This window comes from Cyrtonyx montezumae, unplaced genomic scaffold (assembly GCF_038088225.1).
Source record: "Cyrtonyx montezumae isolate F1298 unplaced genomic scaffold, pur_monq_1.0 scaffold_3, whole genome shotgun sequence".
NCBI classification, from domain to species: Eukaryota; Metazoa; Chordata; class Aves; order Galliformes; family Odontophoridae; genus Cyrtonyx; species Cyrtonyx montezumae.
Window position 1 is genome coordinate 154378380 of NW_027072034.1, and position 19950 is coordinate 154398329.

General features: G+C 42.3%; 1 protein-coding gene across 2 annotated transcripts in view; it reads left to right on the plus strand.

Annotated features, from left to right (window-relative positions):
• Positions 1-19950, plus strand: part of FAM107B (family with sequence similarity 107 member B) — a 56483-nt gene that overhangs the window by 28711 nt on the left and 7822 nt on the right. The window contains exon 1 of one of the 2 annotated variants that reach the window (XM_065743766.1): positions 4613-4722. The exons of the other annotated variant lie outside the window; for it this stretch is intronic. The gene's annotated coding sequence lies outside the window, so the exon portion shown is untranslated. Of the gene's footprint in view, positions 1-4612; positions 4723-19950 lie in introns of those variants that run through there. 2 annotated transcript variants of the gene reach the window in all.

Consider the following 19950-nt stretch of genomic DNA (forward strand, 5'->3'; position numbering starts at 1 on the left):
ACTCCTCCTGCATTACCAGGACAACTGTCCTTGCTGCATCTCAGAGAGCAGAACAGATGTGTTGGAGCAGAGCAGGCAAGTCCCATGAGTAGGCAGCTGGTGGAATTTGCTTGTCAAGAATTCGAGTCCCGTGCTGGAGTGCTGCTAGCACAGCTCCCGCACCGCACCCACAAAGACCACCACATCCCTCTCAGGGTCACCAGGAGGCTCCTGCATGGGTCACTGCAGGTACGCCACCTGCCAGCTGTGCAGAAGGATCCAAACCACCAGAAATACTCCTCATTTAGTACTTTTCTTGGTAATTATGTGGCTTGCAGAGGATTTTTAATCCAGAGAACCGAGTTGCTCCAATTTAGTTTTGATTTTTATTGCATCTAAGAAAATGCTTTGCCAGGCTCCATCTCATTAGTGCCTCTATTCAGAGTGATCATCCAAGCAGGGGAACTAATAATAGTGTTTAACACTGTTGCTTTTGATTTGAGAACTGCATAAGGAGTGATACAGAATTAAAGCACGTAGTGTTTTGTGCTGCTCTTTGTAGTTTGAACTCTTTGTGACAAGCGGCATTAATTTCCATGCAGTTCTGGAAGAATGATATCGGATAGCTATTTCTAATTGTGAGCAGTTAGGAATACGATGTGTGTGTATTGTAGGAGAGATTGATGAGGCTCATTATGACATGAAATGAAACTGTCAGATTGCAAAAACAAGCCGTAGAGTTTTTGCACCGGTGAGTGCTAGTTTGCAGAATGGCACACTGTGTAGGTAATGGCTTTCCGTGTCAGCCTCCCCTTTCCTCCCCACAGAAGCTTTATTCTGGTGCCTCGGGAGGATTTGGAGGTAGGAAGCAGGGAGGCCAGGAGCTGTTTGCTCCGTGGGACAGTTGTGAGCTTGTGTCTTCCTGGTGGGAAGGTAGACAGTGAGTGAGCGCTGCCTGAAGTATGTGCTCATTGCAGGAGGCTTTTAAAAGCTGGGGGATGGAAGACAGGGCTGATGGGGGCAGTGCTGGAGAGAAGAGTGCTTTGGGAACAGGGTGGCAGAGGGTGGCCTCGTGGGAACACTGCAGGCTTTCTCATGTCCTCCGTGCTATTCTCCAGATGAGCTAAAGACAGCTTCTGAGATGAAAATCTCTTAAACAGACTTATTATGATTTTATTTCTGGTATGTTTGACTCTTTTGCTCTAAAAAAGAGTTAGTTCTCCCTGTTTATATCTTCCTCTGTCCCCAAGTTAGCAAAGAGCCAGCTCTGTATTCAGTGCTGCCAGCCAGCCAGCTTGATGTTCTGTACACGCGTCAGCACTAAAAATCAAGCACCTGGAGCTTAAAACAAGCTGAATAACCGGGTTTAAGTCAGATCTTGTTTTGGACTGCGATCAAGAATGAAGCGTTCTGGCTCAGGAACGTCAGAGGATGGAGACATCAGGAATGTTGAGGAGCTGCAGCAGCTTGCTGTGAGGCAGGGATGGGGAGAGCGGCCTCTTGAAGTTCCTTCCAGCCCCATTTTTCTGTGATTCTGCAAAAAACCGATTACAGGGTTGTTAGTTGTGCAAATTGCTGTAGATAAATTGCTTTCAGCAACTTGTGTGTGCTTGGTGCCTGTTCACATCGCTTTGGTTGATGCACTTTTGAGGGAGAAGCGTTACGGGTGCATTCCTGCAGGTCTCCAGCACTGGGCTGCCACACATGAAGGTGAACCGAGGCCGCACTTCTGCATATGTCAGTCTGTGGAGAGCTGTAATAATCAACAGTTGTTTGAATTCCTGAGCGAGTCAGATAAGCTAAGGAAGATTAATTGATCTTAATAGGCTACCTCCAGCTCGTTCCAGCCCAGGGTACAACCTTATGTTATTTATAGTAGTTCTTAATCTGATTGTGGAATCTCAATGCAAAAACGTGAAATTTCTTGAGTGTATGGGTCTCATCCTCCAGGCAGACCTGTGATTTCTGAACTCCTCTATTCTCAGTGCCCAAGCTGAGCTGCACATAAAGAGGCTTTTATTTAAGGGTACAGATGCTTAGACATTTTAAAACAAAAACCAGCCCTGCCCAAAGACAACAAAAAAACCCTCCCCAATAAAACACGTGTCCAGACTTTAAGAATATTAAGTTGATTCCCTGGAAACAGAGCAGCGTAAAACACCACCTTCAAATTTTCCGCCTGTTTAATGCTGGGAAATATCTGTTCCAATATGTTTTTAAAGAAGTGGTCTGGGAATGTCAATGAAAATGTTTCAAATGTTTCCACGCTGCCCTATTTCAGGAGGATTTATTCTGAAATTCATGTTTCTTAACAAACATCTCTGAGCTTGATTTATCCCTGGGGTAATTTTCCGTGATTTTAATAGCATTGCAGGAATGGTGATTTCAGTTTGTACTTTCATTTATAAAATGGGAAATATGTATAACTGCAACCCATCTTTACTCAGGGTATATTTCACAGGGGAAAAACATGCATGATTCTATCATTACTTCGCTAATTTAATTATAACAGCAGATGTGGCATTTAATCTATTTGACTTTTGTTATTGAGTTACTAAATCCTGCTCAAAAGGTGTTTTGATTTTCCCTTGCTACAGCGCAATAAGCCTCACAGCTTCTTGAAATGTTGAGCAGCTTTGCAACTTCCTTTCTCCCTCTGCATCAATAATCTAATCTTTTTGCTGCTAGCACTCTGTTTTGAAACCAGATGTAAATCTGCCTTCCTTGCTGCTCGTACCAACACCTATTTCCTCCTGTGTTCACAGAAAGACAAACTGTGTTTTTGGGTTGTTTTTTTTTTCCTACTTTTAAGTTAGCAAATGCTCAAAGCTAATTTAAAAACACAGCTCTCTCAGACACAGCTTAGGCACGTTTGCGTTCAGTGGCATTTGGTATGTATTTAAGAAAGCACTTCTATTCAAGACGTTTCTCATACTGGAAACCAGAATAGTAAACTAGTAAATGCTACTTGTGTTTGGTGGCCTGGAAATAACAGAAATATTTCCACTGGTATTTCCAGTACTGTGATTTATACTGCCTTGAAACAGAAATTCGTGCCTTCTGCTTAATCAGGGTGCACAGAAACGAGATGTTTCCAGCTGTGTGGGGGTGGCTGCCCATGGGTTTTGTTAGGGGAGCAGAAGTTCTGCCCAAGGGCTTCCTGTGGCTGCTGCAGGGGCTGGCAGAGCTGTGGGGCTCCATGGTCCAGCAGGGTTTTGTTGTCTTGGCTGTGCTATTTCATCACTGGGCTGACTTTTGCAAATCAGTACAAGCACTCTCTGAATGAAGTTTTCACCCAATCCTAAGAAATGGAGTCGATCACTTCCTGGATGTACAATTCTTCCTCTCTCTCTCTTTCTCTCTTCCCCCCTCCCCCCTACAGATAAAGCCTTAGATAGGCATAGACCAGTTCAAAGCTGCAACTTAGAGATGTTGCATCTCTAAGTTAAGATAAGGATCACACTCAGTGGCTTTTGGTTTGTTCTTTTTCCCCTTCCTCCATGCCATGCTTCCACTCTACCTCCTCTCTACGAGCTGAGTGTTTCATAGACTATTCTCAGTTGGAAGGAAGCCACAAACATGGTTGAGTCCGACCCCTGGATCCACACAGGAATACCCAAAACCTAAACCTTATGTCAGAGAGCACTGTTCAAGCACTTGGGCAGCTTGGAGCCATGACCCCTAACCTTGGGAGCCTCTTCCAAGCCCAGTTGTCCTCTGGTCAAGAACCTTTTCCTAATATCCAACTTGGACCTGCTCTGATGCAGTTTCTGGCCAGGTTTGAGTGCTTGGGAACAAGAAGAGGGAACATCCTGTTACTGATGGTACTGAGGATCCACTGGGGTCAGCAGTGATTTGAAACACTGATGGTACTGCACTACTCTTTGGAATTTTATGTGAAGGACTGAAACGTTATTTATACTATACAGCATTTAGGACAATCTTATGTAGTGGTTGATGAGATTTTCTGACTCCTCGTTAGATTTCAAGTGAAGAAAAGTTAGATGTGTCCTGTCCTCCTGCTCTTTGGAACAGTTTGACTTCCAAATACAAAAGCCCTTTCATCTTTTCTCTTTTCCCAATCACTGGGACTTTCCATAGTTTCATAATGGTTTGATTACTTACTTGCACAGGGAGGAAGGGGGTTTTGTTGCCTGTGAGGAGCAGGTAGGATGGGTTCTTCCTCATTCAGCTTTCTTCCTAATGCAGCAGTTTGCATAAGCACATGGCTTTAGATGACTGCTTCAGACTGACAACGTGCTTGCCCCTTGCAGTCATTTTCTTATCTAGATAATTAATCCACAAGGTATTGCAGACAATGTGGTGAATAATACAGGAAATGATTAAACTGCTTACTTTCCATGCTTTTATGATATAGAGCATGTGAAGCCTGAAATATCTGGCACGCAGAAGATACGACAGAAAGCAGTGACAGGTTGATGTGTACAGTGTTATAGTAGTTTATGAAAGTTGGGGTTGGAATTTCTCACTATTTGGACTTTTTTCTTGAAGATGCCTTTCTCAGTGCTGCCAAAAAGAAGGCTGGGGAGCCCAGCCCCACTGGGCTTCATGTAATACCAGCAGAGGAAGTTGAATGTCTCTAGAAACTGACTGAGAGCAATGATAACTGACATTAGTGCTCAGGGTAGCTGCTCTCATTTGCCCCCTGGATCACCATGTTAATGCTATAAAATGCTATAAGGAGCTTGCTTGCCTATTTTAGCTACAGCAGAAGGCCTAAAGGTAGGTGACATGAATGCTTCTATAAATATGTATAGTTTTAATCAAGTCTTAGTTTATATTTAGATAATAATGATATAAACAGAGTGGGATATATAAAAGATATTGAAGAAGACTATGACAAGTGGTTGTCATCTTCAGTTTTTAACTGAGGTCTTGAGTAAGGTTAATAGAAGACATCTACAGCTCAACTGCAGTGAATTGTCGGAAGCGTTTATTTCCTTGATGTAAAGAAGGGAAGAATGGGATGTGAGAATTGAGATGAAGTTATCCTTGGTCTTTGGTGTATCTGCTTTATTCATGTAGCATACCATCTCCTGCTGCCTCTCAAACCATTTGTTGACATAATGCAGCCGTTCTGTGGGATTTTTGGGGGTAGGGATTTTTTTCTGTCAAATGGATGTCACCACTCACTAGCAATGGAAATAACCTGAGCTTAAAGAACTGTGACATTTTGCATAAATCTCCCTGAAAAATGCCTCTACAAACTTCTCGTTTCGAGCTGTGCTGGAGACAGCAGGCAGATGTGCTGATCTCCCTCCCCAGCAGTGAAACCAGCACTTCTGCTGCTGGACAGACAAATTTGCCGGCGTGCACTCTAGTAAACCCCTGGCTGCTGACTCTCAAAGTTCATCTGTTTACTTCCAATTTTTAACATTCATATTGTCTTTTTTTGTCACTGTCTGCATGCGACTGTAAGCACTGCTTTCCTGGAGGTACTGTTTTTTTCAAGGTAGTAAATGTTTATGTTGAATAGAAGCCATAGGCAAACACAGAGCACAGTAGGATGTGAATCAAAATTAATTTGCAGACATACGCTTCCTGTCTCAAAAGGTGGACTGCTGTAGAGCCACAGAGATTTATTGTTTTTTCACCAGGTCCTAAGGTGTGTGTTTAATTGGGTGGGTTTGTTTGAAGGAAATGACTCTTGAAAGAGGGTATTGAGCTTGAAATGGTGCAGTTGTGGCCTGAGCTGCATACAAAACAGTGCCATTATAGTGTGCTGCCAAGGAGGTGACAGTTCTGCTGCTCAAGGACACATAAGATACCATCTTGCACTGCCTGGCTTTGTAGCACCAGCCTTGTAGAGCTGGCAAGGTGTGCTTTGATGGCGAAGGTGCCATTTCTTTTTTTTTCCCTGAAAATTTTCAACTAAACCATTAATGGAAACACAAGTGTGATATTAGCTTGGTGTGAGAGATGTTTGTCCAAGGGCCATATTTCTTTGGAGGAATGCAAGCTGGAAAGGACTGAAGGCAGTTGAAGGTAAAACTTCAAAAAGTTCTCCAGTTCTACAGACTCAAAGTCCATTGACTTTCTGGAAGGTTTGGGATATAAGCTGGGGAAAATGCTGAAGCTCTTTTGATAGGCAATTAGTGACTTTGTCAGCTGTGTTTGTGAACAGTGAAGTTGTTTTCACTTTGTGAAGTACATTTATAACATGAGCCCTAAAGAAACTCAAATAATAATGACTGAAACATTGTCATTTCATTCAACCTTCTGCAACCCCTTCCTCATCACCTGAGTACATCATGAACTATGAAGGAGCTGGGATTTTTTTTCCTGATTGTTATTAAATAGGGAGATTGTATTTTTCCACCAATGCCTTCTGGTCTGATGTTAGCTGTTACTGAAATTCCAACCTTTTCCTACAGATTGCATTGCTTTGGATGCAATATAGCCAATAGCCATACACAATACCCTAGAGTAACTGACGGCGTTTATGTGGCACATCTGTTTCTGATCTGGGAATAACTTTGCTTGATACCTACACAAATAGATGCATCTTCTGATTTTTGTTAGCATATTGCATTGGAAAAAGTTGCAGAATCCCAGCTGACAGAGCCTTTTTGTTCCAGGGATCTTGCTTCCTTGCAGGTCCTGTTTGAACATGTGAGTACATCATGAGCCAAGCACTGCAATAGGGTGCCTGAGGATCTGGGACTGGCTGGAGTGAGCTGTCATCTGCTGATGAAGGACTTTTAGACAAATCTCGTTGAGTTTTGCGCTGGTCAGACCGTATCCACCATGCTCAGATATTTACTAGTTGTAGTTTGTTCCCATCTGTGCCTGTGCTGTTGTCCTTGGCGGCCCTGGAAACGTGCAGGTGGGACAAGAAGAATTCAAAGCACAACACTCAGGTTGGATATTAGGAAGAGTTTCTTCTCTGAAAGGGTGGTGAAGTATTGGAACAGGCTGCCCAGTGAAGTGGCAGAGTCCCTGTCTCTAGAGGTGTTCAGGAAAAGGGTAGATGTGCCACTGAAGGACATGGGTTAGTGGGCATGGGGGGATGGGTCAGCGATTGGACTAAATGATCTTCGTGGTCATTTCCAACCTTTATGATACTTTGATTCTTCTGTGCAGAGGAAGGCTGCTGGGTGAGTTTTGATGGCCTGTTTCTTTCATAGCCGAATGCACTGAGAAACTGTTAATGGATCCTCTGCTGTCTGGCAGTGAAAATCCTGCTTTTGTTGTGTTTCTGTACAGCTTTTGGGATTATTTTATCTTTTAATCTACAGAAAGCAAGTGGGACAACATTCTCTGTGCAAACAGGATGCTGGGTTGAGCAGAGTTGGGAGGAATTCTGTGGTTCTAATATTGTATATGTAGAAGATACAGAATATATGTATTATATATTGTTGAGAAGATACAGAAATAAGGCTGGCTTTTTTTAACATTTTTGCTGAAGGATGACTGTTAACATCATTGTGATGAAGTAAGTCTTAACTGCCACAAACGATTACTGTAATTTAGATGATAATGTAGATGTTAAACTTGCATTGATGTAGTGTCTGAAGATGCAGAATTTGCTCCCTGCTGAGCACTGAGATTGTTGAGGAGTACATGCTGCTTTAAAGAGGACAGATTTTGATAAATGAGTCTCCATCTTATTACTGACACGCTTGAGAAGAAGGCACTGTGTTCACCAGCGGGTAGGAAAGCCCTCAGGCTCCCAGCTCTTATTTTGGCCCTTCATCCTGGAGATGCTTCAGAGGACATATTTCCCAGTGCAGATTATAAAAACATGCATTTTATGTGTCTGGGTTTGCTATTCAAATGAGAAATCAATAGACGAATAACAACACCCCCCAAAAATCTTGTGGCTGCTAATAACTTGGGAAGGATTCATAAAAAATAAACAGAATGAAAATGGCAGCATTGGTGCTTAAGGCATAAGAATTAAAAATCCCATGCACTTCTTTTGTAATGCCAAGAGAAAATTCCCAGCTGGTGTGTTATTAATTTTAATCTCTTTCTAAGCTTTCTTCTGTGTACATGCTAACCCATAACTTATCAGCTTATTTTAAACATCATCAGTTTCATTTTCTAAGCTTCAGTCAGCCAGTTACCTATTTGAATTATGCCTTTTGACTCTAAAACAAGTATTTTTTTCCATCATAAAAGACTGCTTAACATGAAACGTCTCCAATTTTTTCACAAAATGCTGCCTATAATAGAACAAAGCATAGCCTTGTCATAATTTATGATGCCTCTTACTGATCTGCTCGCCCCAAAAAAGCATGTTTTGTGCTCTCTGCATTTGGTATCCAACATATTGTCTTGTGCTGACAACCACAGCCTGTTTGGGATTAATTTAGGCCCAAGTGTCCTGCTCAGCATCACAAATGCAGTTTTTGGTGGGGCTGAGAATTGAGTCTCTCTCTTCTGTCATAACTCAGTTCCTCACTGTAATTACAGGGCAGCTCTCTTTCTGAATGAACAAGCTTCTACCATGACCAAGCCCGTTATAATAACAGGTCCCACTTTATTTTTTGATGAATTCCCCCTTTCTCAGTGATTCTTTTGCAGTTTTGAAACATACTTCCTCAGTGAAACATAGTGGGGGAAAAAAAAAAGGAAATGTTAAATTTCTTCTTTAGCAATATTTGTTAAGCAAGGAGGTTGAGGAAATGATTATGTTGCAAGAGAACAGACAAGCTCTATACAATGTAGAAGCTTCACTTAAAATGTCTGGGGGGCAAGTACAGGTCAAGGATTTACAGTGAAGGGACTTCACCTCCCTATATTTTTAGAAATAATGGTATATTTGGAAGCCACCACTCTTGCAGGTGAAGCACAACTCTAGAAATCAAGAATGCATGAGAAGCCTTCCCAAACACCAATTCCCCTTGCACCCTTGATCACAAAGTTGTTTTTTTTTCCTTCCTTCTAACAAGGCATTATGTATTTGGAGGTTGCACAGCCATGGTGAAGACCAGTAGTGCACACTGAGCTCACTGAATTGCTCTCAGTATTCACCAGTGACCATTTGTTTGGTCTCTCATGATTCCAAAACAGAGGCATGTGTTTAAAAACCATGATCATGTATACATACTTGTTGGAATTTTAATTGCAGTTTTTCTGTGGGTTTTTGTTTGTTTGTTTTTTGTTTTTTGTTTTTGAATAGCCCATTTAGCTTTTCAAGGAGAGCAGGAAGAGGACCACAGAAAAACTTCTTGACATTTCTTCCTTCATTCTGCAAATATCTCAGACAGTAAGATGATATCTTGCTTGGGTGACGTCTTAAGGATTCCTGGCATGGTTTATTGCAAATGAAGCTTGCTGGCCTGCAAGTTTCCCTCTTTGGTCGTGATCCCAGTGTGTGGTGAGAGCCCACGTCGTCTGTTCAGCAGAGGAACAGAACCAGGGCTGCCTTCAGGTACCTAGAGGTACAGCTGACTACTGGCAGTGAGGAGAGATTATCAATAGATATTCACCGCTGTCTGATTGTCTGTGAGTGACAAATGGCATTTTGTTCTCTAGAAGCTCTGTGTACTGCTTCCTTGGACCTTGACCAGCAAGAGCCAAGTTGTGACCTAACACTGGTATTGTTCCCCAGCCACAGTATATTTAGGCAGCAGGCATCTATGCCAGAGACTCTCAGTCCATTCCTGGCTCTGTTTGTCTTGTGCAGCCCTTTCTTTTTCGGCTTCTTTTTCTTTGAGGTTTATTTTCTTCTGTGAAAACAAAGAGACTGGGTGGCTCTGAGTATGTGACTGTAGCATGTGACTTTGGGATTTGGATAGTTTGTTTTAGTAGTTTGCTGGAGATCCCTGCAGTACCTCATAGGACTGCTGACTTTTTTTTGTTTGCATTTTTGCAAGCTGAGCTGGCAAACTTTGAGCTCTCCCAGTTTACGTTTAAGTCCAGGTCCATTTCTTCTGCAGCATATAGAGCAAGTGATCCATCCTGCTGAAACCCCAAAGGAAGGAAGCACGGGGCAGAGCTGAGGGGCTCTTAGTGATGCTGATGGCATGGCTGACCCCCTTCATCAGTGCTGATAAAGGAGGACAAGCTGGGACTTCCCTCCAGGTGGTCTGTCAAGCAGAAAGGTAACAATTGTAGGAAATTCCTTTCCTGTTCCCAACTCAAGCTCAACAAACAATCCCTTTGTGAAGAGGCTGGGGTCATCCCTCTGGTTTCTTATTTTTCCTGAGAATTTGTTGAGCAGTTTCTTTATGGATTATGGAGTGGTGGTTTGTTCCTCCCTCCCTGAATTTCATCATGACTTTTGAAGAAAACTGAAGAAGGTGATGTTCTAGACAACTTCCTAGAAGCAGCCCAGTGTCACCACACTACGTAATTTGTTCTGCCAGAGTGTAAGTGAAAATCTCACCTACATGTTGCTAAGCTGGTGTGACTGCTTTTGGTTTAGATATTGACATTGTAGGTTCTTCATTCAAGCAAGGCTGTAAAACCACAGCAGCTCAGCTGTGTGAGGAGCACATCAACGTGCTGTTTGGATGGAGACTTGTCTCTTCAGAAAACAACGCCTTTCCTCTGCCAGCAAGGCAGGCTGCACTGTCCTTCCACTTGCTGCATACCAACTGATATGCAGTCCTGCCCTGGTTTCGAAGCTTCCTGATTTGTGGGGTTGTATTAAAAGCTGCTGACCATAGCTGCTTATAAAGAGCATGTAAAAGTCAACAGCTTTGACAGATGTGTTCCAGTGTCAGTAGTTTCTTCAGTTTTTGTTTTCTACGAATTCTTGTTTTTGGGGACTCTCACTCCTTCCATTAAACAGTGAAGAGGTGATGTTTCTGTATGTTATACATTTTCCAAAGCTTGTTCTGACTGACATACATTCTTACGCCCATGGTTTCCTTGTAAATCCATTAGAGAATTATGGTACCTTTGGTTAAGGTCACGAGGTGGATGTGGAACAGTCTAATCTTTAATTTCCTGCTCCTCCTCCCTTTTGGATGATCAAGTCACACATTTTATTCTGGCCTTTTCTTTCTGGTCTTTATTCCTTGCCTTTGTAGTGGTGCCCTTTTGGACTGAGTTGTAGTGAGGAGCCACATACCTAAAATACATCTCAGAGTGCTGAGAGCAGATAAAACAGGTCTGGGCAAGGAGGGGTGTCTCTTTGTGGACACAGTGCAGACTGGAATGTGGATGTAGCTGCCAGAGCCAAAACCAATGTGCAGAGGTGAAAGCTTTATTTCTTTCCTGTGAGTAAGCTGGGAATGTATTAGCTCAGAGTAGTGATGTGTGTATGAAAACTACTCCGTTTTGTTTCCTTTTCTCTGTTTCTAAGATATTCTTTGTGTTAAGAAATTGAAATGTAAGCTGGATACCTCTTTGGAGCTCCTTGCCAGCAAAGAGAGAACTTGGAAAAATTGTTTTACCAGTGCAGAATTTTATTTTTTCCAAGCTAGGAAAGGATTTTCTTCCTGGAAAAATGACGAGAACTTGAGAGATTGAGTTGGCAGGTTATCAATTCATATCTGCCTGGTCTGAGGAAGTATTTAGTTTTTATGTAACTACCTATGAATACACTTAGGAAATGGGCAAGTTGCAGTTGCACTCAGAAACACTGTCTGTTTTTCATTATGCCAGTGTTTTTAAATTTGTTGAAAATACGAATCTTTTATGTAGGGTTTCTTTTAAGTCGTCATTCAGAAACGATGTACACCCATTATTAATGAGGGGAAGCATGACAGCTCAGCAGATCGTGCTGTGCCATAACTCCAAACAGTGCTAGCGTGTCCCAGAGATCAGTATGAGGCATGAAGCAAGATCTGGAGGTTCACCAAACCCTTATGCTTCAAAAGGCAAGAGTTGAGGATTTACAGCACTGGTGTAACTTAACGCAGCATGAAAACCACTCAGCTCACTTGGTCTCATTTTTGCTGCTGTTCCTACTTAATGTAAATCTGATTAATGCGAAGATTCTAATTTTCAGATTTCATTTCAAATGCTTATTAATTGCATTCGTAGACTTATAAATTTGTAAAATTAGAAGGAATAATTATCCTGTAATTTGATCTCTCCATGTGATTGAACTGCCTTTGACTTCATGCCATAAGTCTTTCAGTAATTTTACTATTGTATTTTCCTCACTATAAAAGTGTGTGCCTTATTTTAGGAATGTGTTGTCTACTCCCTGTCTACAGCCATCTTCAGGCTTGCAGATGCTAGGATAAACAAGCTGGTCTTAAACTTCACATTTTTTAAACCAAGTGGACTGAGCTCTTTTGAACACGGCAACATACAGTGCATTCTCTAGTTCTAAATGTTGTTGCTTTTGCATTTCATAGAATTATTTGAGTTGGAAGGGACCTCTGAAGGCCATCTCTTCCAACTCCCCTGCAGTGAACAGGGCCACCAACACTAGATCAGGTTGCCCAGGGCCTGATCCAGCCTTGCCTTGAAAGTCTCCAGGAATGAAGCATCCACCACAACACTAGGCAGCCTGTACCTCACCAACCTCACTGTAAAAGATTTTTTTCCTTGTATCTAACCTAACCTCACTGAGCTTGAAGCCATTTCCCCTTGTTCTGTCACCACAGACCCTGCTAAGGACTCTGTCCCCTTCTTCCCTGTAGCTCCCCTTTAGAAAATGAAAGGCCGCTTTCAGGTCACCTCAGCCTTCTCTTCTCCAGGTTGAAGAGCCCCAGCTCTCTGTCTGTCCTCGTAGGAGAGGTGTTCCATTCTGTGGACCATTTTTGTGGCCCTCCACTGGACACACTCCAACAGGTCCATGTCTGTCCTATACTGAGGACTCCCCATCTGGGTGCAGTACTCCAGGTGAGGCCTCAGCAGAGTAGAGCAGAGGGGCAGCATCCCCTCCCTTGACCTGCTTCCTTTGATGCAGCCTGGGATCTAGTTGGCTTTCTCGGCTGTGAGGGTACACTGCTGGCTCACATCCAACTTCCCATCCACCTGTACCACCAGGTCTTTTTTGTCAGGGTTGCTCTCAATCCTTTATCCTTGAGTTTGTATTGGTAGTAGGGGTTGCCACGACTCAGGTGCAAGACCTTGCAATTGGATTTGTTGAACTTCATGAGGTTCACCAGGGCCCAGTGCTCAAGCCTGTCTAGGTCCCTCTGAATGGCATCCTGTCCCTCTGGTGTATTGGCTGCACCCCACAGCTTTGTGTCATCAGCAAACTTGCTGATTTCCTTTGTAATGGTGTATTTGTTATAGACAGAAAAGCTGTGCTTCCTGTGCCAGTCGTATTTGTAGGAGTGACAAGTAACCTAACTCCTCTCCAAAATTTTGTTACATATACTTCTCAAAGGTCAGTTTACCTTTTTTGTCTTTTAATTGGCATAGACTACTGCTCAAGTGAATCATGTGCTCAGGTCTCTTGGTCATCATCACTGCCATTGTTGTTGTAGCATCCAGACAAGGGTTTCCATTTAGAAAACATGATTTAATTTAGAATCATAGAATCGAGTTGTTTGAGATGGAAGAGACCTTTAAAAGTCATCTAGTTGAACTCACATGCAGTTAACAGGGACACCCACAGCTAGATCAGATGCTCAGAGCCTTGTCCAGCCTCACCTTGAATACCTCCAGGGATGGTACAGCCACCACCTCTCTGGACAGTTGGTTCCAGTGCTTCACTTCTTGTGTTCCTGGACTTTGCATGAAGACAAGTGTTTGTCTCTCACCTCTCTCATCAGATCTTAGTGAACAAAACACACAAAAAAATACAGAAACAACCACCATCACATGTTCTTCTCTTGCGTGGAAGAATCTTGCTGAAGCGTGTGAACTAGATTTTGAGAGCATTCACGACTCAGCAGTCTCTTTTTGGCAGCTGATGTCAGATGTTTGAAATGTTTCCACTCTCCATATTAATAAGATGCTGCTGGCTGCTCGGGATGTTTTTCCCCCAGCAGAAATCCCCTTCTTTCATGTTAAACCTTCCTGTGTCTGAGGAATGACTGACCTGCAATGCTGACAGCTTCACAGACAGACAGTCTTAAAAGTAGGACCTTCTGCTAAAAGGCCGTGGGATTTTTTTTGTTTGTTTACTTCCCAAGTTCAGCAGTTTTGTACAAAAACACTGATTTTGGTCAGCCTTTTCCCTTCCCTTGTTTTTACTGCTCTCTGTGCCAAAAGCCTCTGTTCCTGTCTGTAGGAAGTCCTTTACCACTGGGTGACACTGTTTGATAGTTCTTAACATTTGCAACAGTCCTGAAGAAGCTGTCCTCTGAATCTCAGAACTTCTGGTTTTGAATTAACACTCCATTTCCGAATGAAGTCTACAACGATCTACTTCTCCTGAATGCCGTGTTCACTGTAGTGTGTAATAATTACAGGTGTAGCACAGAAGTGAAAGCCACATACACATTTTCAGTTGCACGCCTTTACTAGTTGTGATTTATTTCTGCCAAATGAATGACGTTAGATTAGATGGAAGGGAGGAGGTGTGTGTGGCATACCAGCGTTGTGTAGGAAGAAAGCCATACATCAAGGACGTTTGGGTGCGAGGTGTATGAAATACAGGGATACCAAAATAACTTTCCACATCTCCATTGTATCTAGGGATTTCAGCGATCACTGGGACCATGAGAAACATGAGTATGTGCAGGACTTTTTGGGAACAGAAATGAGGTGCACAGCATGCTTTATTTTCTGTGGATCTCGGATTGGAAGCATGGTGTGCCAGGGGGTTGGACAGAGACTAATATTTAGGGAAGATGCGTGCCACTCACAGTCTGCTAGTCTTTGTCCTCTGTCTATCTGTCCCTCCTCTGCTCTAATAAAACACAGATGCCAAATAGTTTTATAGGGGAAATCTATACCTGAGTTTTGCCTGCCAGGCAAAAAGAGGACCTGTTCTCCATCTGCAGTGGTGAACAAAAGTCTTTGTTTCCTTCTTCCTTCCCTGTGCTCTTACAGTCACTTGTGAGTGCAGATTTTCAAGAGGCACTTTCTCTCTTTTTCTACCTTTAATTACATGGCTTCATTGGTGCCATTTCAGCATTTTAACCAAGCAAAAGAAGGAATTTAACTATGTAGGGCTGCTGGTGCATCCACCTGGTTTTGAATATGCTGACAGAAGTTGCAGCTGTAAGAAAAATTATTTTGGATTACAATTAATTCACGTTCATTGATTCTCATGATTTCAACGTGACGTGAAAATACTCTTCAAGACTCCTGTCTTTCTTTTTTCCAGATAGACTGGAAACTAAGAGGGACCAGTCATTGTGGCCTTATCAGCATCAGCTCATAGCCATTAGCCTCACTGGGGTTGCAGGCTCTTCGGCACCCACTCTTAGCTTGGCTGAACTTCAAGGCACAGAAGCAGAGATTGCCTGGTAGTGTTTAAATTGTATGAGAGCCATAAGCAATGTTTTGCATTTGAGAGAACTGTAGCAACATGGAGCACTGCCCCATCTTGCGTTGTCTTCCCCTTTAGGTGTCAGTGCCAATGCAAACATTTTTAAAATGACCTTTTTTCTCCTGGTTTCTCATCTTGTGGATGTTTTATCTGTGCTGTGTTGACATTACATTCTCAGCAGTACTTAAGGGAAGAAAATGAATGTTAACTGGATATCCTTGAGGTTTGGAGTGCTTTAGTTCATTTTAATATGACAACAGGAGTAGTTTCAGTAGCAGGTGAGTTTGCCCTGCCTTTCTCCAGACTCCATTGCTGAAATTGCTTTGGGCTGCTCTGGTCAAGTGAGCAGGAGCAGCACCATAGGTACTGTGAGAAGTCTCCATGGTCTTTCAGTCTTTTGGTAGCCATGTGACTAATGAAGCCTTCAGCTGCTGACACCATTACCTTGCTCCCTAGATTTGAGGCTGGAGACCGATGGACCCTGTTGTTCCAATCAGGAAAGTGTTCTGAGTTAATGTGATTGTGTTTACGTGGGCCTAATTGCAATGTCATCTATCAGGCTTGTACATTTTTTAAGAATGTCGCTATAAGATGTGCCATCAGACTGTGATGAATTAAAGGAGGAGGGTTAAAAATACTTTTAACAAATCAACCATTTCTATTTGCATTTAATAGTAGTTTAGGAGGTCTCTCTTACTGGTGTATTCCAGTGAAGTAATCCCAACATTATTGCAAAGGAGAAAGGTTACATACCTTCAGAGAGTTTATAAAGTCTGCCTGTAAGGAAGGTGCAGTTAGTTAAACTGTTCTGGCACTGTACTGACAGCAAAATTTCAGGCTTGCTACTTCATTTAGTCTACTATGATCCAAACCTCACCATCCCTCTGAGCTGCAGAAGCCTGCATGGATAAAAGCCAAACTGCTTGGACACGGGCTGGCTTTCACATCCTGCCTGGGAAGAGTATTTTGCATTCTATTTTCAGCGACTCTAACTTTGAATGATAGCTTTAACTGTGGGAAGTTATTAATGATATCTGTAATCATGCACTAATCAAGTATATCTTTCCAGTCAAGTGCCTCTTGCTGCACTGAGTGAATTTAGATGAAAATGATAGCAGCGAGGGGTTTTAATGTACAGTGTTGAGAAGGTGAATGGAAAGTTTGGTGTGTGTAGAAGTAGCTCTTCAGCTTTCCATCCAAGCTGGTCTGTGCAACGCAGCACTGGCTGTTTGAGCTGGCACGGTGAAGATTTCTTACTCTGATTCTTCTCAGAATGGGAAGGAGAGTAAAACCATATTTCTTCTCAAAGAATGCCTTTGGGTTACTTGTAGCAGACCACGAGTCTGTGAAGCTGTATAAAGATCTAAAAATGTAAGTCTTAAAAACCAGTGTTTGATGATTCGCAGTACAGCTCAGAACAGATGTTCAGGCTTTTTCAAGAATAAAATCAGACTTCAGGAGGTATCCAGTGTTTGGGCTAATGCTTCAGTGGAAGATATTAAGTCAATAATTTATTAAGACAAAGAGAAAATGATATGAATTTAGCTTTATTGTATTTTTGGGATCCTAGACTACTCTTATTTTTCTGTTCATCTGTATTCTAAGGCATTTATTTGCTTTATTATCTGCTTTTTAAGGGGCCTCAGGTTTACTTCTGCTTCCACAGCTGCAAATAATTGTGAGAACCGTTTGAAGGGTGAAAATGCCTTATATATGTACAATCATACAAATATATGGTGTCTCATAGGAATTTTTATGTTCAGATTCCATGTGTGATATCTGGTATGAAGAATACCAGAGAGAAAATAAATGCAATTTCCCGAATGCCATATAAACATGAGCTTTTTTTTTGGTGCCAGATTCCTTCTCTGAAGCCTTATAAGCTCTGTTGCAGCAAATGCTCTGGCATCTGGAGCATCCTTCACCCACTGTTTTAAGATCTAAATTGAATCTGCTAACAAAATGCCAGTGGCTGGCTGAAGCACTCTCAGCACATGTCTTGCAGGAAGTTTCGCTGGACAAAACTACAGGCAGAATAAAACAACGAGGAACACCAGAAACAGACATGTCTGCTGGAGGTGTTCCTCCTGAATGTTAATTGCATTCCTCTAGCATGCAATTCTGAGAACAGGCTCAGGTAGAACATCCCAAATGTGGATCCAAATCTCTTTATCTCAGTTTTGGGGTAAGGTAACTGAAATGCAGAAAGGGATTGTCATTGCTCTGTGGATGTGTGGATGACTGAAGGGAGCCTCTCCAGTGTGATTAAGGCAGCATATTCCTGCCAAGTGATTCTTTGGATTAAGGCTTGGAAGGGTGTAAAATACTTCATGTAGATTCACAAGACAGAATTGTGTATTCCAGTAGTGCTAGGAGCCTTATTAATAACATGTAATAATAATGTGCTTCATGTTTTACAATTTGAGAGTGGCTGTACGTGTTGTGGCTTTTGCAGTGATGAATAGCAGGGACTCACTGAATAAATTATTATTATTTTAATTGTCATTGTATTAAACTTTGGTTTTGAAGTTAAGGAATTGTTATCGAGCTTGGCTGGTGTACCAACATGTCTGGATATCAGAATGAAACGCAGTGGTTACCCTTCCAGCACAGTTCCTGTCTATTGTGTGCTGAACTCTTGGTGCCTCAGTCTCCTTCATTTGTGAAAACTACTTCTGTTTTCATAAATGTTTGCTTTGAAAGGGTGTGGGTAGAAATCACACTGTGTTAATTGTGTTGGCTGTGTATTCTGGGACTGGGATGGTGGCCTCCAGCCAGGCCAGCCCACATTGCAAAGGGTGGAAGGGGGTTCAGTAAATGGGAGTTGGGTGTCCTGTGAATCTATGAATCTATGAATCTACTCTGCTAGCTCCATTTTGAAATCTGAAATCACTTGCAGCTTTGTTACACGTGGAAAGCATCTTTATTTCCCAAGGGAATTTCTTCATTCATTCATGCTTGCTTCTGGTAGAGTTAATGTTACATTAGGGAACCACTACTTCTGACCTTGGAGCTGAATGCATGTTTTTAAAAATAGAGATGGGACAGAAGAAAGAAGAATAGACTCAACTGAGTTTTTGCCAAAAGCCAATGCACAGGTTGCAAAATATTGCATCAAACTTTCTGAGAAACGATTGAATCCAATTGTTTTTCAGGGGCTCATGTTGGAAAACCAATATGTTGTTCATGACAAACAGTTGTCGGTGATTCTGCATTTTTCATCTTTGCCTAAGCAGATGGAAAACTTGTCTTAAAGAAGCAGCAGGTCATTTTCTGGCTGATTACACTGTTATACTGTATATAGAAAACTATACTTTTATGATTATATGGTACTTTTATGGAGAGGTGTGGATGATAAATGCTTTCCAAGGGACTGACAGCTCTACCAGAGCAACAGAGCTCAGAGAGGAGTATAGAACACAAATTTATATCCATCCTCTGACCAAAAGAAGCCGGTAGATACCAGAGTTGGTTTGGTTCTGATAGGCCTGATGTGAACACCAAGGAAGAATGAATTATTGAATTAGAATAAATAAAAAGGGGAAAAAGCCTGGTTTATTCAGTCACTGATAAAGAAGGCAAACTTCCACACTTCTAAGTGATGTGCATTGAGAAATAGGCTTTGTTTGGGGTAGTTTTGGACCTTTTTATAGGGCATATAATTACATAGCACCATGGTCTTCCCAGCAGTAGTGGTTTCATGCCACCTGCAGCAGTATGCTTGTGTTGTTTTGAACCATTGGCACTGCTGACAGCTACTTTTTCTTCACGAGTTTCAGAGTTCCCAGTGAGAACTAACACTCTGTGACAGAGTTCAGAAATGCTATAGATGTCCTCACCATGAAAAACTAATGCCAGGGCCACCCTGAGAGCAGCTCACTGTGGTAAGCTGCTTCTTGTGGGATTTGCTCCGTAGAAACTAGATGTGTGAGATGCAGGACCAATAACAACACACAACCCCCATTGTGCTTTCAAGTGAAGACACTGAAAGGGCTTGACGTGATACGTTAGACACATTCAAATCCAGCATGACTTCCCTGCATCTGGTGACAAAACTAGTGCTGTGGTTTCCCTTCTTCATCTGTCAGCCCACTTGCAGCCCTGCTGTGTGCTGGTGATGCTCTGTATGAAGGTATCCACATCTTACAGTGGAAACCTTTTCACTGTGCCAAGAGGTAGGCACTGGTAACAGTGGGATCTGAATTTAAACACAGATTCAACTTTTAATGGAAGATATGTGGCAAACCCCAGTGATCTCTGACTCATCTCAGAGCTCCATACTCTAAAGCATGCAGCATTCAGCTTTCCTGTCAGTCAGGCTGATGGAGGTCTGTCTTTTTCTTTCCTGTCCCATTGATTCATCTCTGTAAAACCCACATGCTGTGAGGCTTTTTTTTGTCCAAGGGGCAATTTGTTTCACCAAACTGCAGCGTGTTGGATTCTGTGCGCTGGTTTTTGTGACAGCAAGAGGAGACAGAACTGCTCTCAGTGTGTTTTGTTTCAGATCACAGAATTGTAGGGGTTGGAAGGGACCTATATAGATCATCTAGTCCAACCCCCCTCCCAAAGCAGCTCCCTAGACCAGGTTGCACAGGTTGTCACTGAACTTGCTGAGGCTTTTAGTGGAAGGAGAGAGATGGATGGTTGTG